The sequence below is a fragment of the Rhinoderma darwinii genome (assembly GCF_050947455.1).
Source record: "Rhinoderma darwinii isolate aRhiDar2 chromosome 5 unlocalized genomic scaffold, aRhiDar2.hap1 SUPER_5_unloc_47, whole genome shotgun sequence".
Taxonomy (NCBI): domain Eukaryota; kingdom Metazoa; phylum Chordata; class Amphibia; order Anura; family Rhinodermatidae; genus Rhinoderma; species Rhinoderma darwinii.
Genome location: NW_027461806.1, coordinates 140,537 through 156,224, shown reverse-complemented (window position 1 = coordinate 156,224; position 15,688 = coordinate 140,537). Strand labels below are relative to the sequence as shown.

Here is a 15,688-nt window from a genome sequence, read left to right as displayed (position 1 = left end):
GTGGATGCCTATTTTCCATTTTGCAGTCCCTTGTCTCCCTCTTGTGGCCTCCTGGAGGCAACTAGCTGTGCAAAAAAAAGACAGCCTGGCGGCCGGCTGTTGCAGTGTTGCCCTCTCAGGCAACACTGAGTGACTGACTGAGCCTCACCGTCTTATATAAAGTTCAAACGGAACTTTGCACGTGTCATAGTGGAGCCCTCAGGATTCCAGAGCCAGCTTTCTGACATCATAATGGGGCCTCAGAGATAAAAGCCTGGGCCCAGGCAGTGTTGGTCAGTGCTGCTCAGCAGGCAGCACTGGACTGGACTGGATTACAGCTGATACAAGGTGTGAAGGAACAAGGGGTGGCTGTGGGCATGCACTTGCTGCCGCTGCCAGTGTTTATCTGCATGGCAGCAGGGCATTTGGGCGTTGCCAGGAAGGCGTTTTTATGTAGATTCCTCCTCTTTCAGCACTGCATTGTGGTGCAAGCAAAAGAAGCAAATCCTGTCTGGCTTCCTCTCCGGCCTTTATTCACCTCCCGTGTAGCTGTGAGTGTGTGAGCCTGCAGGGCCCCATGGAATTGCCTAGAAGTAGGCTGAATCGCTGCAAGGGCTGAACAGCAGTATCGGGCAGGCTCGGGCAACGCGCGGCCCGTTCGGGTTATCGCTTCTCGGCCTTTTGGCTAAGATCAAGTGTAGTATCTGTTCTTATCAGTTTAATATCTGATACGTCCCCTATCTGGGGACCATATATTAAATGGATTTTTAGAACAGGGAGATGGAAATAGAGCTTGCTCTGTCCACTCCACGCATTGACCTGGTATTGCAGTATTTCCAGGACCGGTGCACCCTTTCCTTATGTGTTGACTAAAAGCAGATTCCAAAAGTGTTTTTTGTCTTTGCTATTGTTTCTGTCTTTCTGAAGGGATCTCCCCTTTTAATCCCATTATTTCAACACCTGTTGGACAATGCATGAGTGATAATGAGCTCATTGATTAAATGCAATTAATGAATAGATTGCCACCTCTTGTTGTGTGTCGTCTGTGTTTCTGTGTTTCCGGCATTTCACATTGGAACACCTCATTCACCTTCCTTGTCTTCTCTCCGCCCTCCCTTTTAGGTAAGTTAAAGAGCTGCACCTGAGCCAGCCACTGATTGATTGATTGATTGATTGATTGATTGATTGATTGATTGATTGATTGATTGATGCAGCACAACAGTCAAATAGTGGAGTGGAGTAGGGGAACAGCAAACAGCCAATAAAGCAGCCCGCCCGCTCGCCTGCCCGCCACAATGGACCTACCTGTGTACACTAGATGGATGTGATGGAATGTACTGTCGTCCCTACATTTCAAGAAGAAGTAAGAATTGCAGTTGCAACAAAGCCTTGCTTGCCTACAAAGAGAGCAGCAATTTGGATTTGTTACTATGTTACCTAGAAGAATAACAAACTGTGCAAGGATGGAGGTTGTAGGAGCAAGGAGAAGTTGTCTGTAAAGTTGGTGGATGCCTATTTTCCATTTTGCAGTCCCTTGTCTCCCTCTTGTGGCCTCCTGGAGGCAACTAGCTGTGCAAAAAAAAGACAGCCTGGCGGCCGGCTGTTGCAGTGTTGCCCTCTCAGGCAACACTGAGTGACTGACTGAGCCTCACCGTCTTATATAAAGTTCAGACGGAACTTTGCACGTGTCATAGTGGAGCCCTCAGGATTCCAGAGCCAGCTTTCTGACATCATAATGGGGCCTCAGAGATAAAAGCCTGGGCCCAGGCAGTGTTGGTCAGTGCTGCTCAGCAGGCAGCACTGGACTGGACTGGATTACAGCTGATACAAGGTGTGAAGGAACAAGGGGTGGCTGTGGGCATGCACTTGCTGCCGCTGCCAGTGTTTATCTGCATGGCAGCAGGGCATTTGGGCGTTGCCAGGAAGGCGTTTTTATGTCGATTCCTCCTCTTTCAGCACTGCATTGTGGTGCAAGCAAAAGAAGCAAATCCTGTCTGGCTTCCTCTCCGGCCTTTATTCACCTCCCGTGTAGCTGTGAGTGTGTGAGCCTGCAGGGCCCCATGGAATTGCCTAGAAGTAGGCTGAATCGCTGCAAGGGCTGAACAGCAGTATCGGGCAGGCTCGGGCAACGCGCGGCCCGTTCGGGTTATCGCTTCTCGGCCTTTTGGCTAAGATCAAGTGTAGTATCTGTTCTTATCAGTTTAATATCTGATACGTCCCCTATCTGGGGACCATATATTAAATGGATTTTTAGAACAGGGAGATGGAAATAGAGCTTGCTCTGTCCACTCCACGCATTGACCTGGTATTGCAGTATTTCCAGGACCGGTGCACCCTTTCCTTATGTGTTGACTAAAAGCAGATTCCAAAAGTGTTTTTTGTCTTTGCTATTGTTTCTGTCTTTCTGAAGGGATCTCCCCTTTTAATCCCATTATTTCAACACCTGTTGGACAATGCATGAGTGATAATGAGCTCATTGATTAAATGCAATTAATGAATAGATTGCCACCTCTTGTTGTGTGTCGTCTGTGTTTCTGTGTTTCCGGCATTTCACATTGGAACACCTCATTCACCTTCCTTGTCTTCTCTCCGCCCTCCCTTTTAGGTAAGTTAAAGAGCTGCACCTGAGCCAGCCACTGATTGATTGATTGATTGATTGATTGATTGATTGATTGATTGATTGATTGATGCAGCACAACAGTCAAATAGTGGAGTGGAGTAGGGGAACAGCAAACAGCCAATAAAGCAGCCCGCCCGCTCGCCTGCCCGCCACAATGGATACTGTCGTCCCTACATTTCAAGAAGAAGTAAGAATTGCAGTTGCAACAAAGCCTTGCTTGCCTACAAAGAGAGCAGCAATTTGGATTTGTTACTATGTTACCTAGAAGAATAACAAACTGTGCAAGGATGGAGGTTGTAGGAGCAAGGAGAAGTTGTCTGTAAAGTTGGTGGATGCCTATTTTCCATTTTGCAGTCCCTTGTCTCCCTCTTGTGGCCTCCTGGAGGCAACTAGCTGTGCAAAAAAAAGACAGCCTGGCGGCCGGCTGTTGCAGTGTTGCCCTCTCAGGCAACACTGAGTGACTGACTGAGCCTCACCGTCTTATATAAAGTTCAGACGGAACTTTGCACGTGTCATAGTGGAGCCCTCAGGATTCCAGAGCCAGCTTTCTGACATCATAATGGGGCCTCAGAGATAAAAGCCTGGGCCCAGGCAGTGTTGGTCAGTGCTGCTCAGCAGGCAGCACTGGACTGGACTGGATTACAGCTGATACAAGGTGTGAAGGAACAAGGGGTGGCTGTGGGCATGCACTTGCTGCCGCTGCCAGTGTTTATCTGCATGGCAGCAGGGCATTTGGGCGTTGCCAGGAAGGCGTTTTTATGTAGATTCCTCCTCTTTCAGCACTGCATTGTGGTGCAAGCAAAAGAAGCAAATCCTGTCTGGCTTCCTCTCCGGCCTTTATTCACCTCCCGTGTAGCTGTGAGTGTGTGAGCCTGCAGGGCCCCATGGAATTGCCTAGAAGTAGGCTGAATCGCTGCAAGGGCTGAACAGCAGTATCGGGCAGGCTCGGGCAACGCGCGGCCCGTTCGGGTTATCGCTTCTCGGCCTTTTGGCTAAGATCAAGTGTAGTATCTGTTCTTATCAGTTTAATATCTGATACGTCCCCTATCTGGGGACCATATATTAAATGGATTTTTAGAACAGGGAGATGGAAATAGAGCTTGCTCTGTCCACTCCACGCATTGACCTGGTATTGCAGTATTTCCAGGACCGGTGCACCCTTTCCTTATGTGTTGACTAAAAGCAGATTCCAAAAGTGTTTTTTGTCTTTGCTATTGTTTCTGTCTTTCTGAAGGGATCTCCCCTTTTAATCCCATTATTTCAACACCTGTTGGACAATGCATGAGGGATAATGAGCTCATTGATTAAATGCAATTAATGAATAGATTGCCACCTCTTGTTGTGTGTCGTCTGTGTTTCTGTGTTTCCGGCATTTCACATTGGAACACCTCATTCACCTTCCTTGTCTTCTCTCCGCCCTCCCTTTTAGGTAAGTTAAAGAGCTGCACCTGAGCCAGCCACTGATTGATTGATTGATTGATTGATTGATTGATTGATTGATGCAGCACAACAGTCAAATAGTGGAGTGGAGTAGGGGAACAGCAAACAGCCAATAAAGCAGCCCGCCCGCTCGCCTGCCCGCCACAATGGACCTACCTGTGTACACTAGATGGATGTGATGGAATGTACTGTCGTCCCTACATTTCAAGAAGAAGTAAGAATTGCAGTTGCAACAAAGCCTTGCTTGCCTACAAAGAGAGCAGCAATTTGGATTTGTTACTATGTTACCTAGAAGAATAACAAACTGTGCAAGGATGGAGGTTGTAGGAGCAAGGAGAAGTTGTCTGTAAAGTTGGTGGATGCCTATTTTCCATTTTTGCAGTCCCTTGTCTCCCTCTTGTGGCCTCCTGGAGGCAACTAGCTGTGCAAAAAAAAGACAGCCTGGCGGCCGGCTGTTGCAGTGTTGCCCTCTCAGGCAACACTGAGTGACTGACTGAGCCTCACCGTCTTATATAAAGTTCAGACGGAACTTTGCACGTGTCATAGTGGAGCCCTCAGGATTCCAGAGCCAGCTTTCTGACATCATAATGGGGCCTCAGAGATAAAAAGCCTGGGCCCAGGCAGTGTTGGTCAGTGCTGCTCAGCAGGCAGCACTGGACTGGACCTGGATTACAGCTGATACAAGGTGTGAAGGAACAAGGGGTGGCTGTGGGCATGCACTTGCTGCCGCTGCCAGTGTTTATCTGCATGGCAGCAGGGCATTTGGGCGTTGCCAGGAAGGCGTTTTTATGTAGATTCCTCCTCTTTCAGCACTGCATTGTGGTGCAAGCAAAAGAAGCAAATCCTGTCTGGCTTCCTCTCCGGCCTTTATTCACCTCCCGTGTAGCTGTGAGTGTGTGAGCCTGCAGGGCCCCATGGAATTGCCTAGAAGTAGGCTGAATCGCTGCAAGGGCTGAACAGCAGTATCGGGCAGGCTCGGGCAACGCGCGGCCCGTTCGGGTTATCGCTTCTCGGCCTTTTGGCTAAGATCAAGTGTAGTATCTGTTCTTATCAGTTTAATATCTGATACGTCCCCTATCTGGGGACCATATATTAAATGGATTTTTAGAACAGGGAGATGGAAATAGAGCTTGCTCTGTCCACTCCACGCATTGACCTGGTATTGCAGTATTTCCAGGACCGGTGCACCCTTTCCTTATGTGTTGACTAAAAGCAGATTCCAAAAGTGTTTTTTGTCTTTGCTATTGTTTCTGTCTTTCTGAAGGGATCTCCCCTTTTAATCCCATTATTTCTAACACCTGTTGGACAATGCATGAGTGATAATGAGCTCATTGATTAAATGCAATTAATGAATAGATTGCCACCTCTTGTTGTGTGTCGTCTGTGTTTCTGTGTTTCCGGCATTTCACATTGGAACACCTCATTCACCTTCCTTGTCTTCTCTCCGCCCTCCCTTTTAGGTAAGTTAAAGAGCTGCACCTGAGCCAGCCACTGATTGATTGATTGATTGATTGATTGATTGATTGATTGATTGATTGATGCATTGATTGAGCACAACAGTCAAATAGTGGAGTGGAGTAGGGGAACAGCAAACAGCCAATAAAGCAGCCCGCCCGCTCGCCTGCCCGCCACAATGGACCTACCTGTGTACACTAGATGGATGTGATGGAATGTACTGTCGTCCCTACATTTCAAGAAGAAGTAAGAATTGCAGTTGCAACAAAGCCTTGCTTGCCTACAAAGAGAGCAGCAATTTGGATTTGTTACTATGTTACCTAGAAGAATAACAAACTGTGCAAGGATGGAGGTTGTAGGAGCAAGGAGAAGTTGTCTGTAAAGTTGGTGGATGCCTATTTTCCATTTTGCAGTCCCTTGTCTCCCTCTTGTGGCCTCCTGGAGGCAACTAGCTGTGCAAAAAAAAGACAGCCTGGCGGCCGGCTGTTGCAGTGTTGCCCTCTCAGGCAACACTGAGTGACTGACTGAGCCTCACCGTCTTATATAAAGTTCAGACGGAACTTTGCACGTGTCATAGTGGAGCCCTCAGGATTCCAGAGCCAGCTTTCTGACATCATAATGGGGCCTCAGAGATAAAAGCCTGGGCCCAGGCAGTGTTGGTCAGTGCTGCTCAGCAGGCAGCACTGGACTGGACTGGATTACAGCTGATACAAGGTGTGAAGGAACAAGGGGTGGCTGTGGGCATGCACTTGCTGCCGCTGCCAGTGTTTATCTGCATGGCAGCAGGGCATTTGGGCGTTGCCAGGAAGGCGTTTTTATGTAGATTCCTCCTCTTTCAGCACTGCATTGTGGTGCAAGCAAAAGAAGCAAATCCTGTCTGGCTTCCTCTCCGGCCTTTATTCACCTCCCGTGTAGCTGTGAGTGTGTGAGCCTGCAGGGCCCCATGGAATTGCCTAGAAGTAGGCTGAATCGCTGCAAGGGCTGAACAGCAGTATCGGGCAGGCTCGGGCAACGCGCGGCCCGTTCGGGTTATCGCTTCTCGGCCTTTTGGCTAAGATCAAGTGTAGTATCTGTTCTTATCAGTTTAATATCTGATACGTCCCCTATCTGGGGACCATATATTAAATGGATTTTTAGAACAGGGAGATGGAAATAGAGCTTGCTCTGTCCACTCCACGCATTGACCTGGTATTGCAGTATTTCCAGGACCGGTGCACCCTTTCCTTATGTGTTGACTAAAAGCAGATTCCAAAAGTGTTTTTTGTCTTTGCTATTGTTTCTGTCTTTCTGAAGGGATCTCCCCTTTTAATCCCATTATTTCAACACCTGTTGGACAATGCATGAGTGATAATGAGCTCATTGATTAAATGCAATTAATGAATAGATTGCCACCTCTTGTTGTGTGTCGTCTGTGTTTCTGTGTTTCCGGCATTTCACATTGGAACACCTCATTCACCTTCCTTGTCTTCTCTCCGCCCTCCCTTTTAGGTAAGTTAAAGAGCTGCACCTGAGCCAGCCACTGATTGATTGATTGATTGATTGATTGATTGATTGATTGATTGATTGATTGATTGATTGATTGATTGATTGATGCAGCACAACAGTCAAATAGTGGAGTGGAGTAGGGGAACAGCAAACAGCCAATAAAGCAGCCCGCCCGCTCGCCTGCCCGCCACAATGGACCTACCTGTGTACACTAGATGGATGTGATGGAATGTACTGTCGTCCCTACATTTCAAGAAGAAGTAAGAATTGCAGTTGCAACAAAGCCTTGCTTGCCTACAAAGAGAGCAGCAATTTGGATTTGTTACTATGTTACCTAGAAGAATAACAAACTGTGCAAGGATGGAGGTTGTAGGAGCAAGGAGAAGTTGTCTGTAAAGTTGGTGGTTGCCTATTTTCCATTTTGCAGTCCCTTGTCTCCCTCTTGTGGCCTCCTGGAGGCAACTAGCTGTGCAAAAAAAAGACAGCCTGGCGGCCGGCTGTTGCAGTGTTGCCCTCTCAGGCAACACTGAGTGACTGACTGAGCCTCACCGTCTTATATAAAGTTCAGACAGAACTTTGCACGTGTCATAGGAGGAGCCCTCAGGATTCCAGAGCCAGCTTTCTGACACTCATAATGGGGCCTCAGAGATAAAAGCCTGGCCCAGGCAGTGTTGGTCAGTGCTGCTCAGCAGGCAGCACTGGACTGGACTGGATTACAGCTGATAACAAGGTGTGAAGGAACAAGGGGTGGCTGTGGGCATGCACTTGCTGCCGCTGCCAGTGTTTATCTGCATGGCAGCAGGGCATTTGGGGTTGCCAGGAAGGCGTTTTTATGTAGATTCCTCCTCTTTCAGCACTGCATTGTGGTGCAAGCAAAGAAGCAAATCCTGTCTGGCTTCCTCTCCGCCTTTATTCACCTCCCGTGTAGCTGTGAGTGTGTGAGCCTGCAGGGCCCCATGGAATTGCCTAGAAGCAGGCTGAATCGCTGCAAGGGCTGAACAGCAGTATCGGGCAGGCTCGGGCAACGCGCGGCCCGTTCGGGTTATCGCTTCTCGGCCTTTTGGCTAAGATCAAGTGTAGTATCTGTTCTTATCAGTTTAATATTCTGATACGTCCCCTATCTGGGGACCATATATTAAATGGATTTTTAGAACAGGGAGATGGAAATAGAGCTTGCTCTGTCCACTCCACGCATTGACCTGGTATTGCAGTATTTCCAGGACCGGTGCACCCTTTTCCTTATGTGTTGACTAAAAGCAGATTCCAAAAGTGTTTTTTGTCTTTGCTATTGTTTCTGTCTTTCTGAAGGGATCTCCCCTTTTAATCCCATTATTTCAACACCTGTTGGACAATGCATGAGTGATAATGAGCTCATTGATTAAATGCCAATTAATGAATAGATTGCCACCTCTTGTGTGTGTCGTCTGTGTTTCTGTGTTTCCGGCATTTCACATTGGAACACCTCATTCACCTTCCTTGTCTTCTCTCCGCCCTCCCTTTTAGGTAAGTTAAAGAGCTGCACCTGAGCCAGCCACTGATTGATTGATTGATTGATTGATTGATTGATTGATTGATTGATTGATTGATTGATGCAGCACAACAGTCAAATAGTGGAGTGGAGTAGGGGAACAGCAAACAGCCAATAAAGCAGCCCGCCCGCTCGCCTGCCCGCCACAATGGACCTACCTGTGTACACTAGATGGAGTGTGATGGATGTACTGTCGTCCCTACATTTCAAGAAGAAGTAAGAATTGCAGTTGCAACAAAGCCTTGCCTTGCCTACAAAGAGAGCAGCAATTTGGATTTGTTACTATTTTACCTAGAAGAATAACAAACTGTGCAAGGATGGAGGTTGTAGGAGCAAGGAGAAGTTGTCTGTAAAGTTGGTGGATGCCTATTTTCCATTTTGCAGTCCCTTGTCTCCCTCTTGTGGCCTCCTGGAGGCAACTAGCTGTGCAAAAAAAAGACCGCCTGGCGGCCGGCCTGTTGCAGTGTTGCCCTCTCAGGCAACACTGAGTGACTGACTGAGCCTCACCGTCTTATATAAAGTTCAGACAGAACTTTGCACGTGTCATAGTGGAGCCCTCAGGATTCCAGAGCCAGCTTTCTGACATCATAATGGGGCCTCAGAGATAAAAGCCTGGGCCAGGCAGTGTTGGTCAGTGCTGCTCAGCAGGCAGCACTGGGACTGGACTGGATTACAGCTGATACAAGGTGTGAAGGAACAAGGGGTGGCTGTGGGCATGCACTTGCTGCCGCTGCCAGTTTTATCTGCATGGCAGCAGGGCATTTGGGCGTTGCCAGGAAGGCGTTTTTATGTAGATTCCTCCTCTTTCAGCACTGCATTGTGGTGCAAGCAAAAGAAGCAAATCCTGTCTGGCTTCCTCTCCGGCCTTTATTCACCTCCCGTGTAGCTGTGAGTGTGTGAGCCTGCAGGGCCCCATGGAATTGCCTAGAAGTAGGCTGAATCGCTGCAAGGGCTGAACAGCAGTATCGGGCAGGCTCGGGCAACGCGCGGCCCGTTCGGGTTATCGCTTCTCGGCCTTTTGGCTAAGATCAAGTGTAGTATCTGTTCTTATCAGTTTAATATCTGATACGTCCCCTATCTGGGGACCATATATTAAATGGATTTTTAGAACAGGGAGATGGAAATAGAGCTTGCTCTGTCCACTCCACGCATTGACCTGGTATTGCAGTATTTCCAGGACCGGTGCACCCTTTCCTTATGTGTTGACTAAAAGCAGATTCCAAAAGTGTTTTTTGTCTTTGCTATTGTTTCTGTCTTTCTGAAGGGATCTCCCCTTTTAATCCCATTATATCAACACCTGTTGGACAATGCATGAGTGATAATGAGCTCATTGATTAAATGCAATTAATGAATAGATTGCCACCTCTTGTTGTGTGTCGTCTGTGTTTCTGTGTTTCCGGCATTTCACATTGGAACACCTCATTCACCTTCCTTGTCTTCTCTCCGCCCTCCCTTTTAGGTAAGTTAAAGAGCTGCACCTGAGCCAGCCACTGATTGATTGATGATTGATTGATTGATTGATTGATTGATTGATTGATTGATTGATTGATTGATGCAGCACAACAGTCAAATAGTGGAGTGGAGTAGGGGAACAGCAAACAGCCAATAAAGCAGCCCGCCCGCTCGCCTGCCCGCCACAATGGACCTACCTGTGTACACTAGATGGATGTGATGGAATGTACTGTCGTCCCTACATTTCAAGAAGAAGTAAGAATTGCAGTTGCAACAAAGCCTTGCTTGCCTACAAAGAGAGCAGCAATTTGGATTTGTTACTATGTTACCTAGAAGAATAACAAACTGTGCAAGGATGGAGGTTGTAGGAGCAAGGAGAAGTTGTCTGTAAAGTTGGTGGATGCCTATTTTCCATTTTGCAGTCCCTTGTCTCCCTCTTGTGGCCTCCTGGAGGCAACTAGCTGTGCAAAAAAAAGACAGCCTGGCGGCCGGCTGTTGCAGTGTTGCCCTCTCAGGCAACACTGAGTGACTGACTGAGCCTCACCGTCTTATATAAAGTTCAGACGGAACTTTGCACGTGTCATAGTGGAGCCCTCAGGATTCCAGAGCCAGCTTTCTGACATCATAATGGGGCCTCAGAGATAAAAGCCTGGGCCCAGGCAGTGTTGGTCAGTGCTGCTCAGCAGGCAGCACTGGACTGGACTGGATTACAGCTGATACAAGGTGTGAAGGAACAAGGGGTGGCTGTGGGCATGCACTTGCTGCCGCTGCCAGTGTTTATCTGCATGGCAGCAGGGCATTTGGGCGTTGCCAGGAAGGCGTTTTTATGTAGATTCCTCCTCTTTCAGCACTGCATTGTGGTGCAAGCAAAAGAAGCAAATCCTGTCTGGCTTCCTCTCCGGCCTTTATTCACCTCCCGTGTAGCTGTGAGTGTGTGAGCCTGCAGGGCCCCATGGAATTGCCTAGAAGTAGGCTGAATCGCTGCAAGGGCTGAACAGCAGTATCGGGCAGGCTCGGGCAACGCGCGGCCCGTTCGGGTTATCGCTTCTCGGCCTTTTGGCTAAGATCAAGTGTAGTATCTGTTCTTATCAGTTTAATATCTGATACGTCCCCTATCTGGGGACCATATATTAAATGGATTTTTAGAACAGGGAGATGGAAATAGAGCTTGCTCTGTCCACTCCACGCATTGACCTGGTATTGCAGTATTTCCAGGACCGGTGCACCCTTTCCTTATGTGTTGACTAAAAGCAGATTCCAAAAGTGTTTTTTGTCTTTGCTATTGTTTCTGTCTTTCTGAAGGGATCTCCCCTTTTAATCCCATTATTTCAACACCTGTTGGACAATGCATGAGTGATAATGAGCTCATTGATTAAATGCAATTAATGAATAGATTGCCACCTCTTGTTGTGTGTCGTCTGTGTTTCTCTGTTTCCGGCATTTCACATTGGAACACCTCATTCACCTTCCTTGTCTTCTCTCCGCCCTCCCTTTTAGGTAAGTTAAAGAGCTGCACCTGAGCCAGCCACTGATTGATTGATTGATTGATTGATTAATTGATTGATTGATTGATTGATTGATTGATTGATTGATTGATTGATGCAGCACAACAGTCAAATAGTGGAGTGGAGTAGGGGAACAGCAAACAGCCAATAAAGCAGCCCGCCCGCTCGCCTGCCCGCCACAATGGACCTACCTGTGTACACTAGATGGATGTGATGGAATGTACTGTCGTCCCTACATTTCAAGAAGAAGTAAGAATTGCAGTTGCAACAAAGCCTTGCTTGCCTACAAAGAGAGCAGCAATTTGGATTTGTTACTATGTTACCTAGAAGAATAACAAACTGTGCAAGGATGGAGGTTGTAGGAGCAAGGAGAAGTTGTCTGTAAAGTTGGTGGATGCCTATTTTCCATTTTGCAGTCCCTTGTCTCCCTCTTGTGGCCTCCTGGAGGCAACTAGCTGTGCAAAAAAAAGACAGCCTGGCGGCCGGCTGTTGCAGTGTTGCCCTCTCAGGCAACACTGAGTGACTGACTGAGCCTCACCGTCTTATATAAAGTTCAGACGGAACTTTGCACGTGTCATAGTGGAGCCCTCAGGATTCCAGAGCCAGCTTTCTGACATCATAATCGGGCCTCAGAGATAAAAGCCTGGGCCCAGGCAGTGTTGGTCAGTGCTGCTCAGCAGGCAGCACTGGACTGGACTGGATTACAGCTGATACAAGGTGTGAAGGAACAAGGGGTGGCTGTGGGCATGCACTTGCTGCCGCTGCCAGTGTTTATCTGCATGGCAGCAGGGCATTTGGGCGTTGCCAGGAAGGCGTTTTTATGTAGATTCCTCCTCTTTCAGCACTGCATTGTGGTGCAAGCAAAAGAAGCAAATCCTGTCTGGCTTCCTCTCCGGCCTTTATTCACCTCCCGTGTAGCTGTGAGTGTGTGAGCCTGCAGGGCCCCATGGAATTGCCTAGAAGTAGGCTGAATCGCTGCAAGGGCTGAACAGCAGTATCGGGCAGGCTCGGGCAACGCGCGGCCCGTTCGGGTTATCGCTTCTCGGCCTTTTGGCTAAGATCAAGTGTAGTATCTGTTCTTATCAGTTTAATATCTGATACGTCCCCTATCTGGGGACCATATATTAAATGGATTTTTAGAACAGGGAGATGGAAATAGAGCTTGCTCTGTCCACTCCACGCATTGACCTGGTATTGCAGTATTTCCAGGACCGGTGCACCCTTTCCTTATGTGTTGACTAAAAGCAGATTCCAAAAGTGTTTTTTGTCTTTGCTATTGTTTCTGTCTTTCTGAAGGGATCTCCCCTTTTAATCCCATTATTTCAACACCTGTTGGACAATGCATGAGTGATAATGAGCTCATTGATTAAATGCAATTAATGAATAGATTGCCACCTCTTGTTGTGTGTCGTCTGTGTTTCTGTGTTTCCGGCATTTCACATTGGAACACCTCATTCACCTTCCTTGTCTTCTCTCCGCCCTCCCTTTTAGGTAAGTTAAAGAGCTGCACCTGAGCCAGCCACTGATTGATTGATTGATTGATTGATTGATTGATTGATTGATTGATTGATTGATTGATGCAGCACAACAGTCAAATAGTGGAGTGGAGTAGGGGAACAGCAAACAGCCAATAAAGCAGCCCGCCCGCTCGCCTGCCCGCCACAATGGACCTACCTGTGTACACTAGATGGATGTGATGGAATGTACTGTCGTCCCTACATTTCAAGAAGAAGTAAGAATTGCAGTTGCAACAAAGCCTTGCTTGCCTACAAAGAGAGCAGCAATTTGGATTTGTTACTATGTTACCTAGAAGAATAACAAACTGTGCAAGGATGGAGGTTGTAGGAGCAAGGAGAAGTTGTCTGTAAAGTTGGTGGATGCCTATTTTCCATTTTGCAGTCCCTTGTCTCCCTCTTGTGGCCTCCTGGAGGCAACTAGCTGTGCAAAAAAAAGACAGCCTGGCGGCCGGCTGTTGCAGTGTTGCCCTCTCAGGCAACACTGAGTGACTGACTGAGCCTCACCGTCTTATATAAAGTTCAGACGGAACTTTGCACGTGTCATAGTGGAGCCCTCAGGATTCCAGAGCCAGCTTTCTGACATCATAATGGGGCCTCAGAGATAAAAGCCTGGGCCCAGGCAGTGTTGGTCAGTGCTGCTCAGCAGGCAGCACTGGACTGGACTGGATTACAGCTGATACAAGGTGTGAAGGAACAAGGGGTGGCTGTGGGCATGCACTTGCTGCCGCTGCCAGTGTTTATCTGCATGGCAGCAGGGCATTTGGGCGTTGCCAGGAAGGCGTTTTTATGTAGATTCCTCCTCTTTCAGCACTGCATTGTGGTGCAAGCAAAAGAAGCAAATCCTGTCTGGCTTCCTCTCCGGCCTTTATTCACCTCCCGTGTAGCTGTGAGTGTGTGAGCCTGCAGGGCCCCATGGAATTGCCTAGAAGTAGGCTGAATCGCTGCAAGGGCTGAACAGCAGTATCGGGCAGGCTCGGGCAACGCGCGGCCCGTTCGGGTTATCGCTTCTCGGCCTTTTGGCTAAGATCAAGTGTAGTATCTGTTCTTATCAGTTTAATATCTGATACGTCCCCTATCTGGGGACCATATATTAAATGGATTTTTAGAACAGGGAGATGGAAATAGAGCTTGCTCTGTCCACTCCACGCATTGACCTGGTATTGCAGTATTTCCAGGACCGGTGCACCCTTTCCTTATGTGTTGACTAAAAGCAGATTCCAAAAGTGTTTTTTGTCTTTGCTATTGTTTCTGTCTTTCTGAAGGGATCTCCCCTTTTAATCCCATTATTTCAACACCTGTTGGACAATGCATGAGTGATAATGAGCTAATTGATTAAATGCAATTAATGAATAGATTGCCACCTCTTGTTGTGTGTCGTCTGTGTTTCTGTGTTTCCGGCATTTCACATTGGAACACCTCATTCACCTTCCTTGTCTTCTCTCCGCCCTCCCTTTTAGGTAAGTTAAAGAGCTGCACCTGAGCCAGCCACTGATTGATTGATTGATTGATTGATTGATTGATTGATGCAGCACAACAGTCAAATAGTGGAGTGGAGTAGGGGAACAGCAAACAGCCAATAAAGCAGCCCGCCCGCTCGCCTGCCCGCCACAATGGACCTACCTGTGTACACTAGATGGATGTGATGGAATGTACTGTCGTCCCTACATTTCAAGAAGAAGTAAGAATTGCAGTTGCAACAAAGCCTTGCTTGCCTACAAAGAGAGCAGCAATTTGGATTTGTTACTATGTTACCTAGAAGAATAACAAACTGTGCAAGGATGGAGGTTGTAGGAGCAAGGAGAAGTTGTCTGTAAAGTTGGTGGATGCCTATTTTCCATTTTGCAGTCCCTTGTCTCCCTCTTGTGGCCTCCTGGAGGCAACTAGCTGTGCAAAAAAAAGACAGCCTGGCGGCCGGCTGTTGCAGTGTTGCCCTCTCAGGCAACACTGAGTGACTGACTGAGCCTCACCGTCTTATATAAAGTTCAGACGGAACTTTGCACGTGTCATAGTGGAGCCCTCAGGATTCCAGAGCCAGCTTTCTGACATCATAATGGGGCCTCAGAGATAAAAGCCTGGGCCCAGGCAGTGTTGGTCAGTGCTGCTCAGCAGGCAGCACTGGACTGGACTGGATTACAGCTCATACAAGGTGTGAAGGAACAAGGGGTGGCTGTGGGCATGCACTTGCTGCCGCTGCCAGTGTTTATCTGCATGGCAGCAGGGCATTTGGGCGTTGCCAGGAAGGCGTTTTTATGTAGATTCCTCCTCTTTCAGCACTGCATTGTGGTGCAAGCAAAAGAAGCAAATCCTGTCTGGCTTCCTCTCCGGCCTTTATTCACCTCCCGTGTAGCTGTGAGTGTGTGAGCCTGCAGGGCCCCATGGAATTGCCTAGAAGTAGGCTGAATCGCTGCAAGGGCTGAACAGCAGTATCGGGCAGGCTCGGGCAACGCGCGGCCCGTTCGGGTTATCGCTTCTCGGCCTTTTGGCTAAGATCAAGTGTAGTATCTGTTCTTATCAGTTTAATATCTGATACGTCCCCTATCTGGGGACCATATATTAAATGGATTTTTAGAACAGGGAGATGGAAATAGAGCTTGCTCTGTCCACTCCACGCATTGACCTGGTATTGCAGTATTTCCAGGACCGGTGCACCCTTTCCTTATGTGTTGACTAAAAGCAGATTCCAAAAGTGTTTTTTGTCTTTGCTATT

The 15,688-nt window shown here is 47.9% G+C and overlaps 11 non-coding genes across 11 annotated transcripts; all 11 read left to right on the top strand.

Annotated features, from left to right (window-relative positions):
- Nucleotides 1-644: 644 nt before the first annotated feature.
- Nucleotides 645-835, top strand: LOC142695066 (U2 spliceosomal RNA). The gene has a single exon (XR_012863218.1). It is a non-coding gene; the product is annotated as a U2 spliceosomal RNA (small nuclear RNA).
- Nucleotides 836-2,127: 1,292 nt separating this feature from the next.
- On the top strand, nt 2,128-2,318 carry LOC142695065 (U2 spliceosomal RNA). Its single transcript, XR_012863217.1, has one exon. It is a non-coding gene; the product is annotated as a U2 spliceosomal RNA (small nuclear RNA).
- Nucleotides 2,319-3,571: 1,253 nt separating this feature from the next.
- LOC142695064 (U2 spliceosomal RNA) lies at nt 3,572-3,762 on the top strand. The gene has a single exon (XR_012863216.1). It is a non-coding gene; the product is annotated as a U2 spliceosomal RNA (small nuclear RNA).
- A 1,279-nt stretch (nt 3,763-5,041) lies between these two features.
- On the top strand, nt 5,042-5,232 carry LOC142695063 (U2 spliceosomal RNA). Its single transcript, XR_012863215.1, has one exon. It is a non-coding gene; the product is annotated as a U2 spliceosomal RNA (small nuclear RNA).
- Nucleotides 5,233-6,525: 1,293 nt separating this feature from the next.
- On the top strand, nt 6,526-6,716 carry LOC142695062 (U2 spliceosomal RNA). Its single transcript, XR_012863214.1, has one exon. It is a non-coding gene; the product is annotated as a U2 spliceosomal RNA (small nuclear RNA).
- Nucleotides 6,717-8,023: 1,307 nt separating this feature from the next.
- Nucleotides 8,024-8,215, top strand: LOC142695561 (U2 spliceosomal RNA). Its single transcript, XR_012863665.1, has one exon. It is a non-coding gene; the product is annotated as a U2 spliceosomal RNA (small nuclear RNA).
- Nucleotides 8,216-9,509: 1,294 nt separating this feature from the next.
- Nucleotides 9,510-9,700, top strand: LOC142695061 (U2 spliceosomal RNA). The gene has a single exon (XR_012863213.1). It is a non-coding gene; the product is annotated as a U2 spliceosomal RNA (small nuclear RNA).
- A 1,299-nt stretch (nt 9,701-10,999) lies between these two features.
- LOC142695060 (U2 spliceosomal RNA) lies at nt 11,000-11,190 on the top strand. The gene has a single exon (XR_012863212.1). It is a non-coding gene; the product is annotated as a U2 spliceosomal RNA (small nuclear RNA).
- A 1,308-nt stretch (nt 11,191-12,498) lies between these two features.
- On the top strand, nt 12,499-12,689 carry LOC142695058 (U2 spliceosomal RNA). The gene has a single exon (XR_012863211.1). It is a non-coding gene; the product is annotated as a U2 spliceosomal RNA (small nuclear RNA).
- Nucleotides 12,690-13,981: 1,292 nt separating this feature from the next.
- On the top strand, nt 13,982-14,172 carry LOC142695057 (U2 spliceosomal RNA). The gene has a single exon (XR_012863210.1). It is a non-coding gene; the product is annotated as a U2 spliceosomal RNA (small nuclear RNA).
- Nucleotides 14,173-15,444: 1,272 nt separating this feature from the next.
- Nucleotides 15,445-15,635, top strand: LOC142695056 (U2 spliceosomal RNA). Its single transcript, XR_012863209.1, has one exon. It is a non-coding gene; the product is annotated as a U2 spliceosomal RNA (small nuclear RNA).
- The last annotated feature ends 53 nt before the right edge of the window (nt 15,636-15,688 follow it).